Below are 22917 nucleotides of genomic sequence, written 5' to 3' on the forward strand. Positions count from 1 at the left end.
TTAATTATTTTTAGATTATCTCAAGCATTGTTATTTAATTTAATTTGTAAAAATCACTATGTTAGGCTAGTTTAAGTATTTCATTATCATATGATGTTTGCTATGTTTAGGTAATAAATTATTCTTATGTAGTATAATGATTAAGATAAATTAATTCAGAATGAAGCGAATGTTTAACACTGGATTTTGCAAAGGTAATTTTGAATCAATGAACGACAACGAGTCATTTATTGTCATATATCTAAAAAATTATGAGTTCGCTCTTGATTGTAGAATTTGTGAATTAAGAAGAGTATTGTTCATGAAAATACTCTATAAAATTTATTTCCAAATGTGAGAACAATCAAATTATATATTTATAACATTTTCTTAAATGTATGACATAAATAAAGAGATTTCTAAAATACAAAGATTTAAATAATGTCAGCATTAGCTCTCGATCTCGTGCAGCTAAAGATATTTTTTCATTTCTGTCATACTTCATGCTGCACGAAGTTGAGAGCTAGTGCTAGCATGAGCTAAACTTTTATTTTTTAGAAATCTATTCATCTCTGTCATACATTCAAGAAAATGTTATAAGTATATAATTTGATTGTTTTCGCATTTGTAAGTAAATTTTATAAGTAATTTTATGAGTAGTACTCTTTCTTACTTCACAAATTCTGGAATCAAGAGAGAACCCATAATTTTTGAGATAGATGACTTCAAACGACTCGTTGTCGCTCACCGATTCAAAATTATCTTTGCCAAACCCAGTGTTAAACGTTCGCTTCATTCTGAATTAATTTATCCTAACAATTGTACTACCAAATAATAGTTTGTCACGTTAACATATCAAACATGATATAGTAATAGAATACTTCAACTAGCATAACATAGTGATTTTTATAAATTAAATTAAATAATAATACTTGAGGTAATCTATAAATAATTAATTTACTACTACATTCATGTTGAGAAGAGATGCTAATAATGAAAATTAAATATATTCAGCTTTTTGTAACATGCACGGTATAATTTCATTGCATCACACTGAAAAAAAGGAAAAATTCTTTGCGGAAAAAAAAAAAAACTTGGGTACTGTGATCTACACAACAAAGGAGAAAAGGTAGCTACCTGCGCCTGAGCACGATGCATCGAAGCAGATTAACGAAGAGGAGAAGAATTCGCGAGGTTGAGGCGGTTGGGAAGATGAATGTCTCCATTCGTTTGTAAAAATAGGGTGAAATTGCAGTTGAAGACTCGAGCATTGCAAGTAAGATTTCTGCTCAGACTTATATTCCGTTAAATCCACTTATCCGAGGGATTTAATAAATCTCATATTTAAGCCGTAAATCCATAAATCCGGGATTTACCGAATCCCGGAATTTAACGCGCGCACAAAAATTGTTTGGCTGTATTTAGGGTAAATCTAACTTAAATCCTGCTGTAGATCTGATACCATACAACCCATAAATCTGCCAAACGACGTGATTTACTAAATCCCGAATTTACGCTATAAATCCATAAGTTCGGAGGGATTCAGATTTACTGTGCTCCTGAAAACTGTTTGGTAGGATTTACCGTATATCCTGCTACAAATTAGATACCGAGGAGCTCCTTAGAGTCATGAGAAAGTTTGAAAGGGATGGGATTTATAATAGCTTCACAAGAAAACTTACCTGCTTTTGTAGAATCTCTTGAGCATATTTGGCTTGGTTTAGGATGTGGGGCCCATAGAGGTGAAAGTAACTTGTAAGCATAAGAAATGAGACAAGGTTTTTTAGATGAAATTTGCTATTAAGGTTGAGAAGAAGAAGGAGAACATCAATGATAGTTTGATCATTGTCGGTAAGAGGATATCATTAACATAAATAAGAAGATAGATTGAAACACTTTGAGAATTATAATAATCAATGAGGGATTGGTTGTGATGCAAGTAAAACCTTCTTATTTTAAAGTAAATGCAAATAGTGACATATCATTGATGTGAAGCCTGTTTAAGATTGTGTTGATGACATTCTTAAGGTTTTGTATGAAACAGTTTACTTACTTTTTTCTAAAATAACTTTTTAATAATTTTTTTTTCTAAAGTAGCAAAAAAAAAAAAAAAGCAATTGCCAAAAGCTGTCCAAAAGAAGCCTAAAAAGGCTCATGAGATTCAAATAGTGAGGTTCTTTGATATGATGGGGTTGAGTCATGTATACTAGTTCATTAAGAGCTCCATAAAGAAAAGTATTGGCAACATTAAGTTGCATTATAGACTAATGAAAATTTGAAGCAGTTGTGAGAAGAAAGTGGATCATTGAAAGTTTGGCGATGGGGTTGAAAGTCTCAAAAATTGCTTATATCCCTAAGCGACAAGTTGAACTTTATATCTAGCAAGGGAATCATTAGAACAACATTTAGGGGGGGGGCGCGGGAGTGGAGATACGTAGCAACCATTTAGGTGAAGACGTTATGATATTAGAGCTTGGGTTATCATATTCTACCTTTTAAAGTGAAAGATAAGGTGGAGATTATTGATTTGGAAATATTTTCAAATTTAAATAATCTTTATTTTGGAAAGTTTTGATGGCTTATTATGTAATTGATAATAGAGTTGATTATTTACCTAAATAGTTGATTTGATTAGGGATTAGATTAGGAAGTTTTTTTTTTTCCTTATTTTGTTTGCTCCAAATCAATAAATAAAGGGGTGTGAGACTATTGTAGGAATGCAAGAGCAAGAAAAAGAGAGAACTAGATAGCTTATTGTGATCCCTATTGTACTTCAATATAGTGAAATCGTCATCACTCCATGTGAATCTAGGCATCTTTGCTGAACCACGTAAATCGTCTTGTTCTTTGTTTTGATTGTGTGGTTTGTTTTATTTTAATTGTTTATTGCACAAGAGTGGCTAGTGGAGCTGGAAACCAAAGGTTTATAAGGGTAGGTGAAGAAAAAACAGTGGGATGCCGAAGTGGAATCAGCAACAAGAAAAAGCGGAGTGGCTGGAGAAGTGGGAAAGGTGGTGTTTACTGTAATTTTGGAAATTGTATAGAACATATTTGATTCATCAAACTGTATGCCTAGATATGAGAATTTTGTCTGAGTTATTGTAACATTTATGAGAAGCTGCACTACCAATGAAAGCACAATATATAAACTTCATAGCAAATTTGTTCGCAGCATGAGGTTGCACCCAAGGATAATGTTTGCATCTAAAAACTCTGAGGGGGTCTTTGCTATCAGATTGGATTCAATTTTAGAAGGATTTAATAAATCTTGTAAATTCGGATTTAGTAAATCCTAGGCTGATAAATCTTGAAAAGTGTTTGGTATGATAAATATTAAATCGTGTTAAATTCAGAAAAGTTTTTATGCAACAGATTACAGGATTTAAAATAATTGAAGATTTAAAATTGAAGTAGTAATATTAAGTAACATCAATAAACCTGTTATAAATTTGAGATGACCCTATGCTAAATAATAAATCATTTATTTAATTAATTTGCTTAATTAATAATATTTTAAATTATATTAATTAAGACGATCTTGGGTTTGCTTTCCATCTTTTGTTTTTTGTCGTTGTTGTTCGTCTTCGTTGCTTCACAGGAGGTGTAGAGATTGCACGAGTTGCGCTTTTTTGTTGCTGCTCGATTTCGATCCTTCGACGACGTTCCCTTCCTGTTGGATCGGAAGTTAGAACATTTCGATCAGAAGCAACGACGGGAGCTCGCTCGTTGAAGAATGGGATTAGGATTTACCCGGATTTACCGGGATTTATGCCGCGAATCCTACAAATCGATTTACGGATTCGTAGGATTTACAGGCGCGCGGCATGCGTTTGACTGGATTTACGTTAAATCCTACTTAAAACTGCAATCAAATCTGATGCCAAAAACTCTGAGATAGAACTTAGTGACAATTTCTTAAAGGGAAGCTGATTTGGTGATCAAATTTAGTTTTTATTGGCGGTAAATGATTCATGAGATAAATCGCTGTATAAGGCTGAGCTCGCTGGAGCAGGTTTGATTCAGCAGTAAGGTGCGACATAGCTTCCGAATCCAAGATTCTGACTAACCATTTACAAGATCTCTTCTGGCACACACTCCATAGGATCCACAGTCGATTGAGAACATAAAGGAAACTGAGCTGATCTCTTTAAGTAAATCGAACAACTTCATCAGTGTTGTGCTCTTCTTCACGATGTTCAATGCTTCTGTAAGAGTTGAAATAGCCACAATAATTTCAACCCATGAGTTTACTTATCTGTAAGTCATCTTTGTTTTTTAAAACATTAGATTTTAGAAGGAGAAAAATCAGTAACCATAACTGATGAATTATTTTCTTTTCTCAAATTTGAATTAATTTTATTAATTTCAACATAATCTTTTTGTAAGCCAAAATATATAGAACCTCTAGGCTTAGTTTAGGATAGCTTTCTTACTGCTTTTTACAACATAATTTTTATATTAAAAGTCTGCTTAAAGAAGCAGTAAAAAAACCGTCCCAAAAGAGCCTTAGTGTCATTTCTTTCGGAAGGTAAAACACACATCTTGATTTAATTACTTCCGGGTTCTTAAAATTGGCCTTTGCCTCATTATGCAGATATCAAAACATACCAAACTAACATACAAGCATCATTATTAACAAATCATTGCTATCATCAGATATTAAGATTACTTATCATATACATATTTCTATTTCGTTAATCCTAATTAAACTCCTAATCTGTTAAGTTTTGTCTCCAATTCTCTAACATGAATTGTCAAAAGGTAAAATAGATTTATGCTTTAAACTACGTGGACCAACCAAACTAGGCCAATAATATCCTTTAGTTATGTAAATAAAATAAAGGATGATAGTAATATATTGATTTCATCATCACCAGTTTTGGAATATCAACATTTTTTTTTTGTGTGTGGAATATCAATCATGATTTCATACTTAGGAAAATTTCCATGGATATGTGGAAGTTAGATCCCTTGCAACAAAGTGAGACATTTACCGATCATGTTGTTATCATCAATTTCATTCCAACATGCCATATATCCAACAACTTAAATCAACTATATGTTGGGGATGGAAGTAAGACACCGCAACAAAATAAACAATGAAGTAAAGCTACAAAAAGAAAAAAAGACATCAGGATTTAACATGGAAAAAACCACGGAGCTATTTCACACTAAGAAATCTACAATGAAAATTAGGAGAAATAAGTACAGATCTATCTTCTCTCTAATTCTCTCCTTGCATCATTCTTATACTCAAAATAGAAGAGAAAGCTAAGTTAATAACATCAAGGGACAGCACCCTTCAAAAAAAGAGAGAGAAAACTGTTTGGTCCGCCTCGCAGCTCTGCGACATCAATTTGGAGCGTTGCAGCGCCAAAGCCTCTATCATCATATGCTGCGGCGCTCAAATCTACAGTGCTGCGACACTACACAACGTTGTGGCGTTGAATCTATAGCTCTGTGGCGCTCTGCTCTCTATCTTTTTTCCCAACAAACTCTGCAGCTTTGCGGTGCTCGGGAATACATCATTGGGGCGCTCAGGTACACATCAGCGGGGCATTGCAAGAAAAAAAAACTTTTGGGTGCAAAGCACCCGAACCCAAACAGTGGGTAAACCCCTCGCACCCCAACAACTACAAGAAATTGACTTGAGATCCGAGACAACAATACAATCTGATTGATCGACACTATCAGATTTCACACAGATTAACACCATACAATTTAAAGAAGCGTACTCATCACAAGCAATTGATAGAGGTTATCTCCCCCTCCAAATTCACACTTAGATCCCACTGCTGTTCAATTTTTCATGTGTTAACCATTTTCTTCAGAAACCTTAAAGCCTCTATTTTTCACTGTAGAAACCAGAATGCACCTCGGCATTGCTCATCACCTGACAAAAGCTATGATCTATGTGAAATTATGTGATATCAGTGGAAAAAGAAAGTAAAAAGAAAAAAGTACATGTTGATATGTAATTATCACAGCTTGAACCTCTCTAATATTTATAGGACATGAAGTTTTGAGACGATGCTTTTTGGAAGAAAAGAATGTTGGCAATCTATAACCTAATTACCCAACATATTCACATCTCCCATCCAAACCAACATCACTGGGGCTTCTAACCATTTACAAGTCTGCTTTTCTGAGCTTAATAATTAGATTGAAAGATTTGAAGTTGATGGACCTGGTTCGATAGGGGAAAAAATATTCTTTGCAGATCCCGGATGGTTTCCGGAGACCAATCAGAATGCGTCATGTCATTTTTTTGCTAGGTACCGGTGTTCGGTACTACTGTGTACCGGGTGATTTTGCACGTTCTGATTGATCTCTTAACTGTACGGTGTCCGCACAGAATAATTTCTCTAAATAAGGAGCTATATTATACCCCAAGTTATCATAAAATCCATATTGTACCCCAAGATATCATTAAAAAGTGACAATCTTTTGCAGATATAGAAGTACAGTATTCATAAGGTCAAGTTTTAGGGGAGAAAAACACTTCTGAAATTGAATTTAGGAGGAGAAATATGACTATTAAAAAAAAAAGGTTTAGGTTCAGTCGCCAGTTTAGCGACAACTCGTTTTTCCCTATCAATGTAAGCCTTCATTTAAAATGGAGACTTGCTACTTGGAGTTCAAAATCTCTGTTTGAAATAAAGACTTAATGCTGTGATGATTTGGCAATTCATGTAAGTCTCTGTTTTAAATGGAGACTCACTGCTATTAATTTTTTTTTAAATTATATGTATACAAAAGTACATTTTTTAAGATTAAATACGATTATGATTTATGTTAATTTATATAGACATTATATTTTTAATAAAGTTATTTTAAGGTTAGAAATGTAATTTAAATGGACATAAATTCATTTATTTATTTTTCTAAATCTAATTTCTAGAGTGTTTTTTTATAAAGAAATTTGGCCTATTCATAATGTTATCTAAAATTGCCGATATGTTTGTCAAACTAAATGGCACGACGAAAAGTTCATAATGTTCGTCATGCATGCAAAAGGTTACTTAGAAAATGTAAGTATCCACCATTTGAATTTGGTGCTATTCAAATCGAAAGTCCAATTTTGAAAAAAATTATACCACAATAGAGTACATCTAAGAGTTCATCTACCCTTGGGATCAAAAAGAGATCCAAAATTGTGACTAAGTGATGTAGTGAATCGGTAGAAGAAAGAGATGCAAGAACCAAAAACTAGAGAACAAATAACAAACTCAAAGCAATATCATATTCTTCATTTTCTATCTTCCTTCTTACATACTACCCTTCTACATAACTTTCCATGGATAATTGTACTATTGCTAAAAAAAACTTAACAACCAGAAAAGCTACATTGACATCGGACTAGAGGGGGCTTGATGAGCAGTCTTCTATGTCTCGATGATCGAAGCTGAACACAACAACTCCAAGAACCCTTTCTTGGAATGATCCACCACCTGAAAATAATCAGGATACAAAAATAGAAACAAATACTGAGCAAAACTCAAATCTTATTAACCATCCCCTTTTATAAGACAACAACCTTTTATTTATAATAACTTATAGGCTATTTAAAAGGCTATATCCTTAAATGAAAACATAAAAGCCAAACTATCTAATTCTATGTAGCTAATATAAGGACTGAAGTTTATTGTCAATAGAACAGAGCAACATCACCGACACCATTCTATCGGGATAGGAGAAACTTCATGCTCTTAATAAGATGATAGATTGACAATAATGTGGGTTTTGTTGGCTGAATTGGTTCAAATAGATCCATTTGGTGTCAGTTTGCTTACCAATCTTCAACCTCTCAAGATTAGTACAACCAGATGGAACACTTGTGATTATGAAATCATCTAGAGCAATTTGTGTTTCTTTCAACATACTTGAGAAGAAGATAAGAGCTTCAAGATCCAATCCATTATTGTGGCTTGCAATTATCACATTCTAGGTGACGATGCTTCGCTCGCTCATCTTTTCAAAGGGGGGTCGAGCAACGTCCATCTACTCTGATTGTGAGTACACTGAGAGCAACATATTCCAACTCGATATGCTTGTCACTCTCATCTTATCAACAACCACCTTTTCCATCAATACATCACAACATTTTCTATGCATATTGAGAAAGGAATTTGAATATAAATGCAACCACTCATACCTAACTTAATGATAAAAAACTCATTATCCTCCCAATGATGTGATTTTCAATTGCAATTTTGTTATCTTTGATGGCAAGCATATTTATTGCCTTATTCAGAACACTAAGAATACATAGTTTTGGCTGGACATTCAACTTGTTTTTGTCATCATCATACACAGGCTTATCAACATTATGAACTCTAAAGAATATGTTGTAATCAAACATGTGCGTATCAAAATCAAGAACTTAAGCAAATATGTCTTCATCGTACATGAGTTTTGTCACACTCCAAGATTTATATTGAAAGAATTACATATATCATTTATTTTAATCATTTAACTAGAGCTTACCAATTAAGAGTAGAAAAATATATGATTCCATTTTTATATTGTATGGAACCTCATATCATAGGATCCTTATCTTTTCCTGAAAACATGTAAAACTACATAATGAGCATATAGTCCAAAAGTAATTAAAAGAGAACAATATGCTATAACTCATATAAAAAAATCTATGCGTCAATATCTATACTGATTATCTGTATCAGTTTATCCTTCTATAATTCATTATCTGCATCAAATTATCATTCTATAGTTCATCATATCTCAATCAATTACATCATCAGTTACAGTAGCAGTAACAGTGAATACTACTAATGCTAGTAACAATATTAGTATTACGATCAATAACATTAAATAATATTCATGACAATAACAATATTAGTGTTAGTCATAATATCAGTATAATATTCGTAGTAGTGCCAATATCAGTATTCAGATATTTAATGTGTGAATCTTAAGAGTATATTTCTCCTCCCAATCAGTAACTCACAATCATCGTACTCCTTATAATTACTCTCAATCAATTTCTAGCTCCTTATGACTCTCAATCAGTGAATCACGCGGATCAGTATGACATCACGTGGAATTATTATATCATATATTTGATATCATTCATTACTTCATTTAAAATGCAATAAAATTATATCAAATCATTCAAAATGATCAAATCTATAACATATCCAAGTTTCCACGATGAAAGCTTATGAAAAAAATCAAGACAAAATGCATTTTTGATAAATTTAGGAGAAATAAAATTAGTAGAAATCAAAATCATTGAAGACAGAAGTAAGAGATTAGTCACTTACAATGAATAGAATTAAATCTGTAATAGTAATGACTAACAAATATGATCCAAAGATATTTCTCTATCCTTTGTCTTCTTCCCCTCCTTCAATTTCTTTATGTTCATGGCCTAACACCACATCGCTCAACAAATCAGCGCCAAAGCACTCTACTTCAAAAATTTTATGTTTTTTTTTTAAATAAATTTATTTCAAATATTTGAGTTATTACATGCTCATCATAGATAGAAAAGATGAAGATTTTGACAACGGGTCTTTAAACCCATCGAATATGAACTTGATTAAGGGTGGTGCAGAGGAAGACTTAAGTGGTAGCTCTTCAAAAATGTCATCATAGAAAGAAGGGATCCCATCGGTCCAGATACCCTCTCCGCCATCGATTCATAAGGATCCTACCAGAGCGAAGGATCTAGAAGCCTCCATGGGAGTATATTTGCCCAAGGGTCAGATGTTAGCAAAGTACCGGATGATGGGCTCTATGTCCTTCCTTTGTTCAAGCCTTTCTAATCGCTAATGGAGTTGGGTACTTTCTAATTGTAGGTCTTCGATCACTATTTCTTGAATTGATCTTTGTGGATTCCAGCAAGCCGACATCTTGGCGGTTTTGTCAAGATAGTTGTGAGGCTGAATTTGTGGCCAAGATGAATTCTAGTTGTTGAATTTTGGCTAAGAACGAAGTATGATGTTAGGCATGGATTGGGGAGGAGGAGAAACAGGTGGCTGCATCTTTCTTGACAGAAAGAAGATGACAACAACCATGGGTGGTGGAAGTAGTCTTTAAGAGAAGAGGTCGTTGATTGGAACTGCTGGAAGAGAACAGTAGCTGTCTAGATCAGTTGGAAGAACAATAGCCTTCAAGAAGAAAGAGTTCGTTGTTTTTGGATAATCTGGGTAAGCCTCAATGATCTACAGGTGTGGGCGCCTGGAAGAATGCAACAATCTTCAAGAGGGCTAGAACAAGATCTACAACAAGAATGCTTGAGTAACATCACCAACATCATATATGTTGTACAACCTAACAAAAAAAAAAGCAACTAAGAATAGTGGAAATCAAATATATATTATAGTTATGATGCTCCACATCATACTTCTCCTGCATCAGAAGAACTTGACTCTATCGACCTGGCAGTAATCAGTGCGTCATAGAAAAAGTGGTAGGTGCAAAAATCATAACCAGATCCTTGGATCAAAGATTTTGCGTCTTCAATGCATGCCCACAAGCTTATTCAGGCGAGTACAGGTTCCCAATATTTCAACCATGCCATGAAGATATGTCGAACCTTATTACGCAAAGGTGTGATATTTGGAAATGTGATAGGTGTAGAAGAATATCCAAAGTCTGCTTGAACATCAAACCAATTGAAGCCGCAAGCGCTTGAGTTGCCTGACAAATTACAGTATGCAACGCAAAAGCATCAAGATCTCAAGACCTCCCAAAATACAAAGCTTTATCATCGTCCAGTTGATACTCATCTATGCATAATTTTGCCTCTAAATTCTTTATTGAGAAACTAGAAACTGTAATGAGTAGAAAGCCGACCAAATCCCCTCATCTTTCTAATAAAACTGAAGAAGAGTTACATATTTAGATTTTTGAATATTAAAAATGAAGAAAGATGAAAATGCATATGGCTAATCCTTATGTTTTATTTATATGTTCGGGTTGCTGAAACATTAACTAACGCATTGCACTGTCAACTTTTATAAAAATTATCACATTTCTACAAAACCTTTTAACTAAGGTTTATAATTTGATTAATATGAGCTAGAATAATATATCACAACTTATCAAAATTAAAAATTATTCGGGGCTTTTAGTTTCCTAATACTCATAAAGAATGAAAACTCATCAAGTGACCTACATAGGTAAGTTCTACTTGAAACCCATAGTGTAGGCACTGACCTTGCCTCACAGCTCTAAAAGTAGCCAATATGACAAGAACATTCTACCAAAAAAAAAAAGACTATACAACTCATCCAGAGTTCTTGTCACAACCCAACCCAATATGATCCATAGGCAATACATGTCATATTGTGTTGACTTGTGACAGACTAAACCAAAGAATGCAAAATAAATCTGAGCCGATATAGCTCAGTAGGTCACACACACACCAATCTAAATTTTCAATAATTCATTTATTGCAGATTTGATTGAATGTAAAATAAGAAATTTATCATACATAACATAATATAAATTGTATATAGGAGATAACTAAAATAAAGAAAACTACACACTCAAAATAAATAAACAAGTACTTCATATATCAGAGCATAAAGTAACATATTTTCCTTAGGCCCTTATATCTTCTATAAAAAATAGATATTAGAATTCAAACTCTTATGACTCCTTGAGCTAGCATATAAAAAACACACCGTTATGACCCCCAAACACTTAGCACATATCAAATATTTAGAATTAAGACTCTTATGACTCCTTATGCATTTTCAGGTGATGATGGTTGGGAAATATAGTTGCATGATGGTGTTTGATAGAAATTAGCCGATGATAGCGTTTAGGAGATTTTAGTCAGGCATGGTGGTCGGTAGACTATAGTTGAGCGACGATGGTTGGTAGATCATAGTTGAACGATGATGGTCAAAGATCATAGCCAGGTGTTGGTGATATGGAGATCATAGTCGCGTAATGGTGATTAGAATATTGTAGTTATATGATGATGATCAAGATATTGTACTTGGATTATGCTAATTAGAAGATCATAATTAGGCGACGGTAATTAGGATATCATAATTAGCTAATAATTGTTGGAAGATTATAGTCGAGCAACAATAACCTTGTTACAGTTGTCAAATAGTGGTAGTCCAATGTTGGTGGTCCAATAAAAAAAATTCCCCACCGGCAAACAAATTAGAGCCCTACTTTATAACTTTCTTATTTTTGTTTTATTTTGTTTTGATATAAATCAAGGACCTTTCAAATTTTGTAGATGTAAGTACAAATTGAATCATATTCATGAAAGCAGATGCGGAGATTATCAACTCATTTAAAGTAAAATACATCAGAATATCTTCACGTAGTTTTTCCAATTAAATTAGAAGACATTGGTGCTTGTCTTTTTTAAGAATCATTTTGCATTCTGTAGCCATCATGATAGTCTCAGTTTAAGCCAAGCAGAATCAAAATCCCCACATCCCAATTGTTAAAATTGACTCTGAAACCGATCTTAGAATTAGAACTCAACTCTGATAAGATTTAATCAGAATAAAATAATCACAGCCAAAATCTATATCTCCATGAATATAACAGAATCGACACCTTATTTCACTAAGTACAAGCACATACAACAAAGTTAAACAGATCATCAAATTCCAATGTTCCAGCAAATGGTACCCAAACATATCAAAAGCAGGTATTAATTCTTAAGAGATTCTTCAGTGGCTGAAAGAGCTGAAAGAACTAAGTTTCAAATATATTTGTTTCTTTTTCAAGTCAAGTTTTCAAAACTTCTACCACCAAAATAAACAAACATAAATAAGGCTTCGTTTGGGACGGGACGGCTTTCTTACTGCTTCTTAAAGTACCTTTTTAGTACAAAATTTTTCAGGAGTCGCTCACCGACTTTGACCGTTTCACCTGATTCAACTACGAGGTGGTCCCTCTTGGTTAAATTCGACATTCTGATTGCAACAACGTAGTCCATTTGGCAATCGAAGGGCGTTTGAAGCTTCAAGTGACGCACGGTGCCGACCCGCGCATCAGTTAATTCATCGATTTTGCTTCTTTCGTGTGTTTTGTATGTACAGGTCAACAAGAAATCAATATTGACTAGGAGTTGTACAGGTTAGCACCTTAAACTTATGAAATGGGATTGCTAATTGTAAAAAAGGGTGAAAAATTGTAGGGGCTTTCATATAGGTCGACATTTTGCGAGAAGAGAAAAGAAAAGAGATTTAATAGCTTTATCCGAACTTATATAAAATACGCTAAAATTTTCATATTATTAATTAAGTGTTGAAAAGTAATTTAAAAATCAAGAGAATTTGGTTGCTAGGTGTACATCTACCATATTTAAACTCAGGTGTTTAGTTTAATTTTTTGTAAATCCTTGCCTAACATTTATTTAACAATGAATTTCAAGCTTTGTAGTGTATAAAAAGTTTTAAATAGGTCAAAAAATTGAAATGGGGTAGAAAATTTCAATGTGCCTAAATAGATTTGGGAGCGCCGATGCCTGGAGAGGTGGCATTGCAGCATTCGGTTCTCTATTTTGCAAATTCCAAGAGAATATAGAATATTATGGCGAGTGTAGTGACATTTGGGAGGCTAGCACCAAGCTAAATTAGTGATTTTTATAATATTAAAATATCTTAAACCATTTGCATATCACCCTCACCCCAACCCTTTGATGGAGAAAAAGAGAGGAGAAGGGAGAGGAGAAGAAGAGAGAAAGAAGATGAGATGTTTCAGAGGCAGAAGCTTGGGTTTAGTCCATAATACATGTTCAGGATATTATAAAGCTTTAGACTTTTGAACTCCCATCCCTGTTTTCAATTCTAGTAATTTTATAAAGAGATATAGATAAAAATATATTTTTCTCGACTTTTATGACGTTTTCACTGTATAACTTTGATATGCTATTGTAACTTTTAGTATATTTTAACTATAAGAAATTATATTTTCTTTGTGTATAAGTTGATTGAGATTTTTCTACATTTGTAATACTTATATAAAAGCTTTAAAATGATCATGCAAATATTCCTCTCAAGTTGAAAATTGAATGGGAGAAGTTCAATAAGTATAATGTTAGACATGCAATACAACTTTTATTAAAAATTCATACTTCACCTAAGCATTGCATTGTATTTATAAATTAATTGGTAATTTTAAAAATCCCTATGCATGAATACTACTTCAGTGCAGTTGATTGATAAGATTGAAACCAATAAACTCAACTTGCAAAGAAAGAAAATTGCAGGAAAATAAACATGCGAAAAATGAAAAAGCACACTAAATATTTTTATAGTGATTCGGTCAACCTTGACTTACGTCAACTCCATGGAGCCCTCCTCTTCGAGTATTACACTAACACAATGTGACTCACATTTTACTCTCATAGCAAGGCGGAGAAGTCCTTACAGACTCACTTTCACAAAACTTAATGTTGCGGAGTTCCGGAAGCTATGTCACCTTCTTGGTGACGACAGTGGACCTTGAATCATTTTTCTCCCTTCTGAAGAAGGTAGAGAACCCAAAGCTTTTTCTCCTTCCTGGAGAAGTAAGCGTACCTCCAAGCTTTTTCTCCCTCCTAGAGAAGTCATCATACGTAGCCCTCTTGAAGATTGTTGCATTCTTCCAGGAGCCCACACTTGTAGATCATTGTGGCTTATGCAGACGATCCAAAAACAACGAACTCTTTCTTCTTGGAGGCTATTATTCTTCTAACTGATCTTGCAACTATTGTTCTCTTCTAGTGGGTCCAACCAGCAACCTCTCTCTCCTCTTGAAGACTACTTCCACCACCCATGGTTGTTGTTATCTTCTTCAAATCAAGAAAGATGCAGCCACCAGTTTCTCCTCCTCCCCAACACACGCCTGACATCATACTTGGTTCTTGGCCAAAATTCAACAACTAGAATTCATCTCGGCCACAAATTCAGCTTCACAACTATCTTGACAAAGCCGCCAAGATGTTGTCTTACAAGAATCCAAAAAGATCAATTAAAGAAATAGTAATTGAAGATCTAAAATGAGAAAGTACCCAACTTCAGTAGCGACTAGAAAGGGTTGAACAAAGGAAGCACATGGAGACCATCACCAGGTACTTTGTTGACATCTAACCCCAGGGAAAATATGCTCCCATGGAGGCTTCTAGTTCCTTCATTTTGGTCAGATCCTTATGAACCAATGGTGGACAAGGTATGTCGACCGATCGGATCCCTTCTTCCTATGAAGACATGTTTGAAGAGCTGCCTCCTTAGTCTTCCTCTGCGCCCTCAATCAAGTTCATATTCAATGGGTTTAAAGATCCATTATCAAAATCTTCATCTTTCTTATCTATGATGAGACTGTAATAACTCAAATATTTGAAATAAGTTTATTTGAAAAAATATAAACATTTTGAAGTACAGTGCTTTGGCATTGATTTGGTGAGCACTGTGGCGTTAGGCCATGAACATGAAGAAATTGAAAGAGGGGAAGAAGAGAAAGGATAGATAAATATATTTGGATCATATTTTTCAGTCATTCATATTATAAATTTTATTCTATTCATTGTAAATGACTAATCTCTTACTTATATTTTCAATAATTTTGATTTCTACAAATTTTATCTCTCCTAAATTTGTCAAAAATGCATTCTCTCCTAATTTCATAAGCTTTCATCGTGCAATTTTGGATATATTATAGATTTGATCACTTTGAATGATTTGATATAATTTTATTTCATTTTAAATGAAGTATTGAATAATATCATATACATGATATGGTAACTCCACATGATACTCTACTGATCCACATGATTCAGTAATTGTGAGTCATAAGGAGCTAGAAATTGATTGTGAGTTATAAGGAGAATATTGATTGTAAGTTATAAGGGGCTACTTATTGGGAGGATTAAAATACTCATAAGATACACTCATTGAATATATGAATGTTGATACCAATACTACTATGAACATCATATTGATATTATGATTGACGCTAATACGATTTACTATCATGAATATTATTTAACATTATTGATCATGATACTAATATTATTATTGACATTATTACTGTTCACTGTTACTGCTACTATGACTGTGATGTAATGGATTGAGATATGATGAACTATATAAGGATAAATTGATGCAGATAATGAACTATAGAAGGATAAATTGATACAAATAATCAATATAGATATTGATGCATATATTTCTTTATATAAGTTATAGTATATTGTTCTCTTTTATCTTGTATTGATTTCAGTTGTAAAATTTTAGTTACTTGCTGGACTATGTGCTCATTATGTGGTTTTACATATTTTCAGGAAAGAGTAAGGATCTTATGATATGAGGTTCTGGATAAGACAAAAATGCAATCATGTTTCTTTATATTGTTTATTGGTAAGCTATAGTTAAATCATTAAAATGAAAGACATATGCAATTCTTCCAATATAGATCCTAGAGTGTAACAAAGCCCATGTACTATGAAGACATATTCATTAAAGTTATTGGTCTTGATATGGTCGCATTTGATAACAACATATTCTTTGGAGTTCTCGGTGTTGATAAGCCTATGCATGATGATGACAAAAACAAGTTAAATGTCTAGCCAAAACTATGTGTTCATAGTGTTCTGAATAAGGCAACAAATACGCTTGCCATCAGTGATAACGAAATTGCAATTGAGGATCACATCATTGGAAGGATAATGCATTTTTTAATCATTAAGCTAGGTATGAGTGGTTGCAATCCTCTTGCAAATTCCTTTCTCAATATGCATAGAAAATGTGGTGATGTATTGATAAAAAAGGTGGTTGTTGATAAGATGAGAGTGAGAAGCATATCGAGTAGGAATTTGTTGCTCTTAGTGTACTCGCAATCAAACCAGATGGATGTTGCTCCATCCCCCCTTTGAAAAGATGAGCGAGCAAAGCATCATGTCCTGGAATGCGATAATTGCATGCCACAATAATAGATTGGATCTTGAAGATCTTATCTTTTTCTCTAGAATGTTGAAAGAAACAAAAATGGCTCCAGATTATTTCACAATCATAAGTGTTCCATCTGGTTGTGCTAATCTTGAGAGTTTGAAGATCGGTAGGCAAATTGACACCGATGAATCTATCTGGACCAATTCAACCAACCAAACCCACCTCCTTATTGTTGTCAATATATCATCTTACTACGAGCTTAAAGTTCCTCTTACCTTGATAGGCTGATGTCGGTGATGTTGCTCTATTCTAGTGACAATAAACTTTAGTCCTTATATTAGTTACATAGAATTATATAGTTTGGCTTTTATTTTTTCATTTAAGAATATAGTCTTTTAAATAGCCTATAAGTTATTATAAATAAAGGGATGTTGTCTTATAAAAGGGGATGGCTAATAAGATTTGAGTTTTGCTCAATATTTGTTTCTATTTCTGTATCCTAATTATTTTCAGGTGGTAGATCATTTCAAGAAATGGTTCTTATAGTTGTTGTGCTCAACTTCAGCCATCGAAACGTTGAAGACTGCTTGTCAAGCCCCCTCTAGTCCGGTGCCAATGTAGCTTTTGGGTTGTTAAGCTTTTTTTTAGCAATAGTACAATTATCCATGGAAAGTTATATAGAATGGTAGTATGTAAGAAAGAAGATAGAAAATGAAGAATATGATATTGCTTTGAGTTTGTTTTTTTGTTCTCTAGTTCTTGGTTCTTGCATCTTCTTCTTCCGCAGATTCATTAACATCACTTTGTCACAATTCTGAACCTCTTTTTGATCTCAAGGGTAGATGAACTCTTAGTACTCTATGTTGGTATAATTTTTTCAAAATTGGACTTTCGATTTGAATATAACACCAAATTCAAATGGTGGATACTTACATTTTCTAAGTAACATGCATGACAAACATTATGAACTTTTCTTCATGCCATTTAGTTTGACAAACATATCGGCAATTTTAAATAACATTATGAATAGGCCAAATTTTTTTATAAAAAAACACTCTAGAAAATTAATTCATAAAAATAAATAAATGAATTTATGTCAGTTTAAATTATATTTCTATCCTTAAAATTACTTTATTAAAAATACAATGTCTATATAAATTAATATAAATCATAATCATTTTTAATCTTAAAAAAATATACTTTTTTATACATATAATATATATAAAAAATTAATAGCTGTGAGTTTCCATTTAAAACAGAGACTTACATGAATTTTCAAATCATCACAACAGTAAGTCTTTTTTCAAACAGAGATTTGAACTCCCAGTAACAAGTCTCCATTTTAAATGAAGGCTTACATTGACTGTGCAAAAGGAGTTGTTCCTAAACTGGCGACTGAGCCTAAACTTAATTTTTTTTTTTTTAATTTTCACATTTCTCCTCCTAAATTCAATTTATAAAGTGTTTTTCTCCCCTAAATTTTGACCTTATGAATAATGTACTTCTACATCTACAAAATTTTGTGACTTTTTAATGATATATCTTGGGGTACAATATGGCTTTTATGATAACTTGGGTTACAATATAGCTCCTTGCCTAGAGAAATTATTCTGTGCACATACCGTACAGTCCAGAGACCGATCAAAACACTCCACATCATCCAATACATAGCAATATCGAGCACTAGTACCTAGCAAAAAAAATGATGTGGCGTGTTCTGGCTGGCCTCCAGACGCCATCCGAAGCCTACACAGAATAATTTTTCCCTCATCGAACCACATCCATCTCCTTCGAACAGTGCATGGACTACTTAGGCCACATCTTAAATATCACTTGCATCAGTCCACATTCAGACAAACTTAAAGCTGCAGCTGCTCAGCTACCATCAAACGATTGGGAAAACCTCCCCATCATGAAACCATTAGCCATTTTGGCTGAATGCTAGTTCACACCACGTGACTAGCTCCTTATTGAATATTTAGTCCACATATAGGGGATACAACTGGAGGATGAGACATGGGTGATAGATGGTTTAAATGATTCAAATATGTATTTTGGTCTATTTTCACATTGAAATTCATAATCTTGAATGATCGGCCTGAGAGTTTTTAAATGATTCAAATATGTAATTGTAACCTAGAATCATTCCCATGAACTGCAAACTTCAAATCTTTCATTTTCCTCTGATTTCACATAATTTCACAAAGTTCATGGCTTTTGTCAGGTGATGAACAATGCTGAGGTGCATTCTGGTTTCTACAATGAAAAGTAGAGGCTTTAAGGTTTCTGAAGAAGATGGTTAACACATGAAAAATTGAACAGCTGTGGGATCTAAGTGTGAATTTTGAGGGGGAGATAACCTCTATCAATTGGTTGTGGTGAGTACACTTCTTTAAATTGTATGGTGTTAATCTGTGTGGAATCTGATTATGTCGATCAATCGGATTGTGCTGTTACTTGGACCTCAAGTCAATTTCTCATGGTTGTTGGTGGGTGTGGGGGGTTTAACCAATGCTTGGGTTCAGGAGCTTTGCACCCAAAAGATTTTTTTTTGTGCAACGCCCCAGTGCTATGTACCCAAGGGCCTCGGCGCTGTGTTTCCGAGTACTCTGGAGCTGTAGAATTTGCTAGGAGAAACAACATAGAGCAGAGTTTTCTAGGAGAAACAACATAGAGCAGAGCGCCACATTGCTCTAGAGTAAGCGCCACAACATTGTTTAGTGTCGTAACATTGCAGGTTTGAGCCCCACAACGCTCCAAACTAGTGTCACAGAGCTGCAAGGCGGACTAGACTATTTTCTCTCTTTTTTTTAAGCATTGTCCCTTGATGTTATTGACTTTACTTTCTCTTCTATTTTGAATAAGAGAATAGTGCAAGAGAGGAGAGAATCAAGGATAGAGTGTGAGAGAAGAGAGATCTGTACATATTTCTCCCAATTTTCATAATGGATTTCTTGGTGTGGTGTGACTCTGTGAGTTTTTCCCGATTTTAAATTTTTCCAAGTTAAATCCTTATGTCCTTTCTTTCTGTTGCTTTTACTTCATTAATTATTTTGTTGTGGTGTTTTTCTTCCCTCTCGAACATATAGTTGATTTAATTTGTTGGTTATATGGCATGTTGGGATGATATTGGTGATAATAACATGATTGTTAAATGTCTCATTTTGTTGCAGGGATCTAACTTCCTCATATCCATGGAAAATTTCCGAAGTATGAAACCATGGTTGATATTCCAAAATTGGTGAGGATGAAATCAATATATTACTATCATCCTTTATTTTATTTGCATAACTAAAGGATCTTATTGGCTTACTATGATTGGTCCAGGTAGTTTAAAGTATGCATTGATTTTGCCTTTTGACAATTCTTGTTAGAGAATTGGAGAGAAAACTTAACAGATTTGGAGTGTAATTAGGATTAACGAAATAGAATATGTATATGATAAGTAATCTTAATATCTGAAGATTGCAACGATTTGTTAATAATGATGTTTGTATGTTGGGTTGGTAAGTTTTGATATCTTCATGATGAGGCAAAGGCCAATGTTAAGAACCCTGAAGTAATTAAATCAAGACGTGTGTTTTACCTTCCAAAATAAATGACATTAAGGTTCTGTTTGGGACAATTTTCTTATTGCTTATTAAAGTAGATTTCTAGTACAAAAATCCTATTTTAAGAAGCAGTAAGAAAGCCATCCCAAATGAATCCTAAAGGTTATATTAATTTTGGCTTACAAAAGGATTGTGTTGAAATTAATAAAATTAATTCAAATTTGAGAAAATAAAATAATTCATCAGTTATGGTTACTGATTTTTCTCCTTATAGGATTTAATGTTTGAAAAAACAAAGATGACTTACTGATAAGTAAACTCATGGATTGAAATTATTGTGGCCATTACAACTCTAATAGAAGCATTGAACATCGTGAAGGAGCGCCTAACACTGATGAAGTTGTTCGATTTACTTATATATTGTGCTTTCATTGGTCGTGCCTCTTCTCATAAGTGCTACAAATGTTACAGTAACTCCGACAAAATTCTCATATCTAGCATACAATTTGATGAATCAAATATGTTCTATCCAATATCCAAAATCACTGTAAACACCACCTCTCCCACATCTCCAGCCACCCTGCTTTTTCTTATTCCTGATTCCACTCGACATCCCATTATTTTTTCTACACCTGCCCCTATAAACCTTAGGTCTCCAGCTCCACTAGCCACTCTTGTGCAATAAATAATGGAAACAAAACAAATCACACAACTGACACAAAGAACACGATGATTTATGTGGTTCGATGAATATGCCTACATCTACGGGGAGATGATGATGATTTCATTATATTGAAGAATAATAGCGATTACAATAAGCTATCTAGTTCTCTCTCTTTTTTGCTCTTGCATACCTGCAATAGCTTCAAACACCCCTATTATTTATAGATTTGGATTAAACAAAATAAGGAAAAAACTTCCTAATCTAATCCTCAATCAAATCAACTATTTATCAGGAAACTCTTCATAACTTGCCAATGACTCTTTTCTGGATCATGTATAAACCTGCTCACAATACCAAGTACTTGTGCAATGTCTTGGCCGAGCTGCTCCAAAATCCAACCATAGTGTGCTACAAGTGTCAAGTGCCCATGAGTCGAGGGATGCTTAACCACTGGGGAGAACATCTCATCATAAGCAATCCCTTCCTATTGCGCATAGCATTTTTCCACCCACCAAGCCTTGTATTGTACATTAGCTCTACGAGATCATTCATTCTTTGCACACACCCATTTGCACCATATGGCTATTCTCCCTGGAGGAAGATTCATCACCCTCCAGATAGCATTATTCTGAAGATATTCCATTTTTTCATCCAAAACCCTCTGCTAAAACTCACCATCAGGATTGTTCAATACCTCCTTGTAGTGACTAAGAATTTCAACCTCTATGACTGAAAGTGAAAATACCATGTGGTCCCTCAACTAAGTTAGTTTTGGGACATTTTGGCTCTAGTCCTATTCCTCGCAATAGATTCTTAATCAGGAGTCTCATCCTTAACATCATCTTCTACCTCCCGAACTGCATCCAATTCAGGTACCTTAGTAGAAATGATTAGCTTCTGTGGAATAAATGGAGTTGCATCAAATTCCAACTTCTACAGTGCACCTGTAGTCCTAATGGAACTCTACACCTACTTTGATCCCTGAGGCTTCAACATGCTTGCCTCATTAAATCTAACATCCCTTCTAATGACAATCTTCTTCTCTACCAGATCATAGAGTTTGAAGCCATTTACACTACGCCTAAAGCCAATAAAGATCACCTTCTTTTCATGTTGTTCCAATTTATCCTTCTAAATATAATAGTAAGTTGGTCAGATAAATATTCTCAATAGCTCATAATCTCTATCATGATGCCCTAATCACATCTCCTTTGAGGTCTTCTTCCTAATAGCTACAGAAGGTAGACAGTTCTCCAAGTGACAGGCATAGTCAAAAGCCACAGTCCAAAAACTCTATCCAACCCATCATTGAATAATATACACCAAACTTTCTCCACTGAAGTTCAGTTCATCCTCTATGCCACCCTATTCTGCTATAGTGTCTCTCTAATAGTGAAGTGGTGCTCTATTCTAGATCTCTGGCACTCCTACAAGAATACAACTGAAGTGTATTCGCCCTCATTGTCTGATCTGATAAGCTAGATCTTTTTGTCAAGTTGAGTATCAATCCACTTCTTCTAAGTTTTAAAAATCTCTAGTTCCTCTGTCTTGCACCTCATGGTGTACACCCGAACATCTATAGAATAATCATAAATAAAAGAGGTAAAATATCGTCGTCCATTGAATGATGTTTTCTTCATCGGGCCCCAAGCATCTGCGTGAACATACTCCAAGATACCATTTAAATTGTGGATGGTAGTACCAAATGATACTCATATCTTCTTGTCAAACAAACAATATTCACATAAATCAAGCTTGTAGGTGCTTGCTCCTTTGATCAATTCTTGCATCACTAAAGCCATAAGAAAAGTATCTTTAGCATGAGGTAGCTACATATGCTACAATATAG

The 22917-nt window shown here is 34.0% G+C and overlaps 1 long non-coding RNA gene across 2 annotated transcripts; it reads left to right on the forward strand.

Annotated features, from left to right (window-relative positions):
- Positions 1–1041: 1041 nt before the first annotated feature.
- LOC114579518 lies at positions 1042–20388 on the forward strand. 2 transcript variants are annotated; one of them, XR_003700543.1, is made up of 3 exons: positions 1042–1255; positions 19078–19231; positions 20027–20388. It is a non-coding gene; the product is annotated as an uncharacterized LOC114579518 (long non-coding RNA). The 2 variants fall into 2 exon arrangements; XR_003700544.1 differs by lacking the exons at positions 19078–19231; positions 20027–20388 and adding an exon at positions 17367–17608.
- The last annotated feature ends 2529 nt before the right edge of the window (positions 20389–22917 follow it).

The sequence above is a fragment of the Dendrobium catenatum genome, unplaced genomic scaffold (assembly GCF_001605985.2).
Source record: "Dendrobium catenatum unplaced genomic scaffold, ASM160598v2 fragScaff_scaffold_459, whole genome shotgun sequence".
Taxonomy (NCBI): domain Eukaryota; kingdom Viridiplantae; phylum Streptophyta; class Magnoliopsida; order Asparagales; family Orchidaceae; genus Dendrobium; species Dendrobium catenatum.